The sequence below is a fragment of the Crocodylus porosus genome, unplaced genomic scaffold (genome assembly GCF_001723895.1).
Source record: "Crocodylus porosus isolate Cpor-Errol unplaced genomic scaffold, CroPor_comp1, whole genome shotgun sequence".
In the NCBI taxonomy this organism is placed as follows: Eukaryota; Metazoa; Chordata; order Crocodylia; family Crocodylidae; genus Crocodylus; species Crocodylus porosus.
In genome coordinates, this window is record NW_017728917.1 from 4,816,048 (window position 1) to 4,824,294 (window position 8,247).

The following is an 8,247-nucleotide window of genomic DNA, read 5'->3' on the forward strand; positions in this document are numbered from 1 at the left end:
TAATTTACTTTGTAAACCTGGGGCTACATTAATTTCCACCCTCCTGTTTTTGTAAGCTGTGCATTAGCTCTACAGAGACTCTGCCCACACTGTCTTTTGTGCCTTGGCTACCCTCCTTCCTAAGTAAGGTCCTATCGCATGGAGACCACAGGGGTTTCATGAATTGCAAAATCAAACAGAAATGTCAGCCGCGCGCCACCTTTCTGCAACAAGTAAATTATGTATCACAGTGCACTAGATGAACATTTCAAAAGTATTCGGTTTGGGTCTTTGGTTTGTAGAGCAATAGCAAAACCCCAGACTACTGTTCTTATAGTGTATGGGGTGGTTATTTTATATGTTCAAGGGTAATATTATCTTGTGTGTGTGTGTGTGCATGTATATAAATTACTTTTTTTTCTTAGCCTAGACACTTCAATCAGAGCATCATTCTACTGTAAACCCAATTAGCTTCAGTCTGCCAAGTCAGCTTGGCTGTCCACAGGAATGTATGTAAGGCTATAAATAATTGCTAAACTCCGTTTTCTCTCTAGCTTAGAAATGCCATGTGGCTTTTGTTACCGAGAGATAAACCCTCCGCACTTGTCTCTGTGGTTCCAGCTGAAGATATTTTCTTAAAAATCTTCAGTGTGTGTTTAAATAGTATTCTGTGTTTGAAGAGACTCGATAAAAGCATATGCCTCATTTCCTTCCTTCAGAACATAAGGCTGCTCAGTTCAGATCGTGGTCTCATCAAAACAAATGCGGATTTTGCTATTCATTTCAGCAGGAACAGGACTGGGATCTTTTGTTTTAATTAAATGTCAACACCGAGCAGACCCGGTGACAGAGCGAGGCCCCAAGCAGAGGCGAGGTGAGAAAGTCACTGTTCCAGCAGGACACACGGAGAACGTGGGACACCTGCTTTATTTAAAAAAGCATAGCGAATGCTGACATTGTATTTTTCAAATGCCTTGCGCGGTCCTTTGGGAAATACGCAAAGTCATTTGAGGATGAGGGATTTTCACGCGTATTCGATGGCATTTAACGGGAACACTTTCTGGCTGGTGACATATCCGGAGATTTGAAATAAAGCGCAGGTAGGTTTCCTAGGTTCTGAGTTTGTTTTACACACAGTGGCTTTGCCTAAAAGATGCTCATCTCCAAATTGGTGGAGGACGTTCTTCAGCGTCCTCCCTGCTCAGTTTTCTCTTCCCTCTCCACAGTCACCCTCCTTATCTTTGCCCAGCTGTGGCCTGCTAAAGGTCATCAGATGATATTTGGTCCCTGACTTAACGCCTTTGGAATTTAATTGAAAGCTTCTTGCCAACTTTAATGGGAGCTGGATCGGTCCCTCTTTTCACACCAGTGCCAGCAGTGGCACCCCCTAATGCTATTTCCAAGTCTATTGAGATGTGTTCCTCTAAGTAGGCTTACGTTTCTCGTGTAAGCTGATGCAGTGCATGTATCTGTCTTGCTGATCTCAAGTTCAAAACGAACAATATTAATTGATCTAATTAGTGTCTGATGTATCTTACAAAGAACGGCTTGAAAATGCAGATGTTGACATTTCAGGGGATGGAAGCCGTATTTTTCACAAAATTTTGAGAATTCAGATTCAGGATTTGAATCCGTAAAATGCTGAGTTTTGTAAGGCAAAATAGTTGCTTTTTTCAGGCAACTGAAATTACTAAGCAAGCTGTAGCATTTCATAAAGTGATACAGCCAGCACCATTATATCATTGTCTTTGGCAGTAAGGTTTGTAACGTGTCTTATCACTGTTTTAGGATTGCATATTTTAAAATTGAAAACATTTCTGATATTGCAGGAGAAAGCCACCACCCTGACTGAATAAATTTGATGTATAGAACTGAACCTATGTTTTAATGGGGGTATCTACATGTTGCCATATGTCATGCTACAGTGACGTAGTGATCACGTGGGTCTACATGCGATCGGCAGCTACATCGCCGTAGTGATGCGCTCCCCTGTTTTAGCGTGCCACTACGATGACATAGCGGTGAAATCTAACTGGGCACTGCGTGCACAGCACATTACAGGTGGTTCCTGCACTGTGCTTTAGTACTTCCTAAAGGCACTGTAGCAACGTCGCTGTGTGGAAATGTGTAGATATGCCCAAATGACTACAAATTAAGTTGCATCAGGTAGTAACAATAATGAGACTGGTAGCAGAAGAAATCAGTCTGTCAGACTAGTACATCAAAGCTGCTTTCTTTTTTTTTTCTTTTTTTTTGTAGCGGTTACTTTAAAAAGTCCCAATCAAGACATGAATGCCAATTAATGCCTGACATTTCCTGTACACATTTATATGTCACCAGCTACCTTTTTGTTTATTTACAAATGTTATGCAGACCCAGCAAAAGACAAGCAGGTGACACGATCACAAATTTGCAACAGAAGATTAATTTGATTTTCATTTCTACTTAATGACATCTGTATCCACGTTGAACTGGTTCGCACCGGTTGTGATAAGTTGCAACCAATCCCAACTGGCTTGAACTGGTCCCAACTGGTCTGAGCTGGATCTGACACGGTTCTGACCCAGTCCCGACCCCTTTGAGCCGGTTCTGACCTGGTCCCGACCCCTTTGAGCCGGTTCTGACTGTTTTGAGCTGGTTCCGACCGGTTTGAGCCAGTTTCCCACTGGTTCTTATTGGTTTGAGCCGGTTTTGACCCGGTTCGACCCAGTTCTGACCGGTTCTGACCCAGGTTGCCCCAGTTCCGACTGGTTCTGACCAATTTGAGCCAGTTCCAACTGGTTTGAGCCGGTTCCGACCGGTTTTGAATGGTTTGAGCTGGTCCCGACCAGTTTAAACCAGTTCCAAGTGGTTCCAACCAGTTTTAGCTGGTTCCGACCGGTTTGAGCTGGATCTGACCGGTTCTGACTGGTTTGAGCTGGGAGGGCGGGCTAGCTTTGGCCCAAGCTGTCTGCCCCCGCAGAGCAGGGAGGTGTGCTCTAGCGCCCCCCAGCTTCTGGCCTGAGCCACTGCAGGCACGTGGCTGCATTTCTGGAATCAAAAGTAAAAGTTTGTTCACTTGCTTCTCAGTTCACTCTACACAGCTTCAGTTAATCTGCAGAGATTGAATCAATTCAGCCTTGGGCTTTGTGACTGTCTGTACTTAGCTTAAGAGGCAAGGGCTGTTAGACACTTGTATACAAAGATCGCTGGAGTCTGGGGTGTACACAGAAGTCTCTGAGAGCAGAATTTAGACCCCGAGCAGCATTTTCTAAATAAAAAGGGGCACTGGAATGGGAGACCTCGTGGAAGATATTTTTGAAGATAGAGTATATGCTCAAACTGGAATTAGGGACATTTAGTTAAAGGTTTTACATTGACCCATTAAAGGATGACAGGTGTCAGAGATCCTTGAAGGAAAGAAATGTAGTCTCTTAAATGAGGAAAGGCTGCATAGCTCTATTTGAAATGGCCATTTCTATGTAGTAGGGTGTCTGGGACCCACTAACAGGCAGACAGACAGACTCCTGCAGTGAATCCCATAAACTTGCTTCTGGGGAGATTTAGGTAGCATGGCATTTAATGCAGCTGATTCCTAGAATACTGAGGGTTGTAGTTCAAGAAACAGTTGTGCTGTACGGGTAACACAATATGCCCCTACTTTGGGCCAGTGTGCAGGAATTTGGGTGTGTATATTGTCAACAGGAGACTTGAAGGCAAAGATGGAAAGCCACTTCGGTCTTTCAACCTGCTCAACTTTATATATATATAAATTGGATCTACTTATTAGCACCTTCCTTTTATAATTCCAGTTTGCTCCAACGCACCCCTCAGATTCTAGACATGGCCTTTTAATAAAAGTTAAGCAGGACTTGTTACCAAAAGAAGCTCAATTTAGCAGCAGTGTAGAAGTCAGAGGAATACCTTCCTTTTAAAATCTCCATGTATGTATTAAATAGTAGATTGCCTTAAAGGGTGGGGAAGGTGATTGCATAGTATTAAGAGCAGCAGCAGCAGCAATGATTTCTTGTATTTATTTGGCCAATAAGCAAGGAGTAGATTCAGAGTGAAATGTGTAAGTTAATTAGGTGATTGTGCAGTGCTTGTCATTGGCTTTTATTTCTATCCCTGTGAAGCTAGGGGAAGCAGTCACGCAGTCAGTGTGACAGTTGTGAATAATAGCATGCAGCTGTGCCATCAAGTTTCTTACTCACTGCACCATATGTAGGGAACAAAAGAATTCCAACAGGACCTTGGGCCTTGAAAATGTGGTGTGGGGAAAACCAAGAAAATTAAACTACAGGGGTCAAATCTATGTCTCACTGACCAACACACGCATGGAAAAGCCAATACTTTCATTGAAACCATCCCTGTCCCTGAAATATGGTCCCACTGATTTCAGTGGGGCCAGGATTTCACCCTGAGATCTACCTGAGGAGGGACCCTATTGAGAAGCAGTACTTCTTCCCTTTCAGTCTTGGAGGCCCTTTCTACAAGACATCTTTAAAGACAACTCAAGCAGCCTCCTCTATCCTAAACTCCCGTTGACCTCATCAGGAGTTTTGAGAGTAGATCAAATGTCATTTACAGAGCTTAGAAACACAACCGATGCATTTATGGAGGGGCTATTAAACATATAATCAAGGTTGCAACCTTAGGTTTAGGGTATCCTCAAACTTAGGACTTCTGGTAAAGAGGGAATAATATGACAGGGGTTGGATCACTCTACACATGCCATGTTTCTCATGCTTTTCCTCCCATACATCTGACTTGCCCCCATTAGAAACAGGATGCTGACCTAGATGAACTTTTTGTCTGACCCAGTATGGCAATTCTTATCGTCTTATATTTCATAGATTTCATAGATTTCATAGACATTAGGGCTGGAAGGGACCTCGGGAGATCATCGAGTCCATATGGCATGGCTACTGGATCAGAAAACAAGCAGACACTCTGTGCATTTCTTAATATATCCTGCCCTGATTCGCCAGTGAGAACTTCTTCATGTCCTAGAAGAACTTCTTCATGTCATAGGCAAGACTAATGTTTCTTGAGGTGTTGGAAGGGAAGAGAGAGGAAAAGTAAAGGGGAATACTTGGTGTGGGATTTCTATCAGTTAAAACTACAGACTAATAACAGCACTGTTGCCCCCAAACATGACTGTTTGCTCACCTGGGTAGTTGTGATTCAACTTCCCCTTGCCAAGCCTATTTAAACACATTAGTGTGCTGCAGCTGCTTCAATCAGGATGTTCATTAAATCTACCAGCTCTGAGATTTCTTTGACAGAGTTGTGATTTTCCACCCTAGGATACCCCCTTGTAACGCAACCTACCTAGTAACAAGAATGTTGTTAAAGACATATTGACCAAATAGGAGAAATGTTCACCTTTGCTCCTGAATATTTCATTTAAAGAATGCAGTAATACCGGGAGGTAGCAGCCACTGTAAAGTTAAGCTTACAACCGAGTTTTCATTATAAGCAGGACTGTGGCATCCCTTTCTGAAATCAATGAAAGTTGCATTTTCTTCCAAAGTGATAGATTGCTTTGTGGTCTCAGTAGAATTTTTCTACAAAATTTGATGTGAATTGGGCAAGGACTTTACAACTTTTGATACCCTAAGAATCAATGCACATTAGTTTTCTAACATTTTTTTCACTGCAATAGCAATAAACAGAAAGAGGAGAGATTAAATCTAATTTACTGGACTCCCCTAGTGGAGCTGGGCTTCTAGAGTTCAAGTGAGATTGGGCTTTTTATAGCCTATGGATAGCTAGGATGTACCCAGGCAGTATTCAGTTCCTGTGCTCCTCCTGATGTCCACAGAAGATATTTTTCTTCGAAGAATTGAGCTATCTGTAATGAAGTGCATTTCCCTTTTAACCCTCCCTCCCCCTCTAGTGTTCGTTTTCCACTCTGAATGAGCACTGCTTGGGCAGGATGGGGAAAAGATTACACACACACACACACACACACACCTATGATTTCCCCCGCTTCACATGCAGAATATGGAAAACCTTTGGATTTATAAGTTGCACCATAGATCTTTGGATGCATGTATACGTAATATAATTTCTAGGTCAAACAGCAGCAAAATAAAGATGGGTAGGTATCTGCCTTAGTCTGAAGTTAGACAAAAGGTAGCACAGGGAGGTAACTCATTCAGAGAGGCTTTAGCTTTCGTAGGCTACAGCCTACTTCATTAGGTACATCTGATAAAGCATCTTATGAAGTAGGCTGTAGCCTATGGAAGTCCATGCCTCTCTGAATGAGTTAGTATATAAGGTGCCACCCTGCCCTGCCTTCTGCCCAACACTAAAATAATTGACAGTCACATAGGTTCTTATAACCTGACATTATGATGTTTAATCAAGGTGTTGCAAAATTCTTATATGTGTATTGTGCATAATCATAATCATAGTTGTGATACTATTATGATTAAGATGTTCTAGTTTCTGTTGGCCACTGATAAATTACCTGTTTTTTATAGATGGATGAGTTAGTACAATATTCTGGTCATCTCGAGACATGTCTGTGGGAGACTGTGGTTAACTGAACCGTGAGTACCCAAACTTTAAAACTTTAGCTTTCTTGAGAGTTTTAATATTAATTCTGAATTTCTTAGATATCTAAACTTAAAAAATGAACTCTCTGGCCTTTGCCAGGTCATACATAGGCCTTCAATTTTTGTGGAACTTCAATACACATATATATTCAAAATATATCCATCAAAATATGGGCGGTGAATGTCAAGGGCTATAGGCTGTACAGGAGGGACAGGATAGGAAGGAAAGGTGGGGGCGTGGCACTCTACATTAAGGAGGAATACACATCCTCGTCAATTAGTAAGGAGTCAGGGGAGGGGCACTCTGAAGTGCTTTGGGTTAGAGTACAAGGCATTTGAGGGGAAAGAGACTTAACAGTGGGGGTCGACTACAGACCTCCCAACCAAGGGGAAGAGCTAGACCAGGAATTCTTAAGTCAGCTCACGGAGGTAGTTAGGTCAAAGGACGTGGTCATCATGGGTGACCTGAACTTTCCTGACATCTGCTGGGAAGAGCAGTCAGCCAGGTCTGACCGCTCACGTAGGTTCTTGGCCAGAGTGCAGGACCTCCATCTAACCCAGGAGGTGCACAGCCCCACCAGGGGGGACACCTTGTTGGACCTAGTGCTGGCCACGGGTGATGACCTGGTGAGGGGGCTGCGGGTGCTCGACCACCTGGGTAACAGTGATCATCGCCTGCTGGAACTCACCATCCAGCACAAGGTGGCAAAGGCCTACAGCAAGGCAGCAGCCCTAGGTTTCAGGGGGGCAGACTGCAATGAGCTAAGGAAAATAGTTGGGGAAGCGCTGAGGTCCCAGAGGGGAGCCAGGTGTCCAAGAAGAGTGGTCGCTCCTTAAGGAAATGATCCTCCAAGCCCCAAGGGAGGTAATCCCAACACGGATCAAAGGGAGCAGGAGGGCACATAAGCCCCCATGGCTCACCAAAAGCATCCAGGAATGTCTCCTAGCTAAAAGGGAGGCGCACACCCAATGGCAGGGAGGGGCCATCACCAGGGAGGATTATACTGCGGTTGCTCAGGGCTGCAGGTGGGCAGTCAGGAAGGCCAAGGCAGAGATGGGACTGGGACTAGCTTCCCGGATCAAGAACAACAAGAAGTCCTTTTTTAAATACATAGGAGGCAAAAAGAAGGTTCTGGGTAATGTGGGGCCCCTGCAAGACACGCTAGGAAATTTGGTCGTCACACCAGATGACAAAGCCAACATATTTAATGATTTCTTTGCCTCCATTTTCCTGAGCAGGGACCAGATCAGCCCCACACCAGGCCCTCCTCTGGCCCCAGGGGAGGCGCACCTAGGCCAAGGGTCAGTGAGGAGCTAGTCAGGGAACTTCTGGAAGGACTGGACATATTCACATCAGCTGGTCCAGATGATCTGCACCCCAGAGTACTGAGAGAATTGGCTGAGGTCATTGCGGGACCCCTGGCACAGCTTTACAAGCACTTGTGGTGCTCTGGTTTGGTGCCAGAGGACTGGAAGAAGGCCAATGTGGTTCCCATCTTCAAAAAGGGGAGGAAGGATGACCCAGGAAACTATAGGCCAGTTAGTTTTACCTCAATCCTGGGCAAGCTTTTTGAGAAAATTATTCTGGCGCATATCCACAAGGGGCCAGCAGGGGAGATTATGCTTAGGGGCAACCAACACGGGTTCATTAGTGGCAGGTCCTGTCAGACCAACCTGGTGGCCTTCTACGACCAGGTCACCAAATCCTTAGACGCAGGGGTAG

General features: G+C 44.3%; 1 long non-coding RNA gene across 1 annotated transcript in view; it reads left to right on the forward strand.

The window, feature by feature from the left end:
- Positions 1 to 754: 754 nt before the first annotated feature.
- Positions 755 to 8,247, forward strand: part of LOC109311447 — a 24,931-nt gene continuing 17,438 nt past the window's right edge. Inside the window, exons 1-2 of the long non-coding RNA XR_002101502.1 lie at positions 755 to 1,079; positions 6,450 to 6,518. This is a non-coding gene — a long non-coding RNA (uncharacterized LOC109311447). The remainder of the gene's footprint in view (positions 1,080 to 6,449; positions 6,519 to 8,247) is intronic.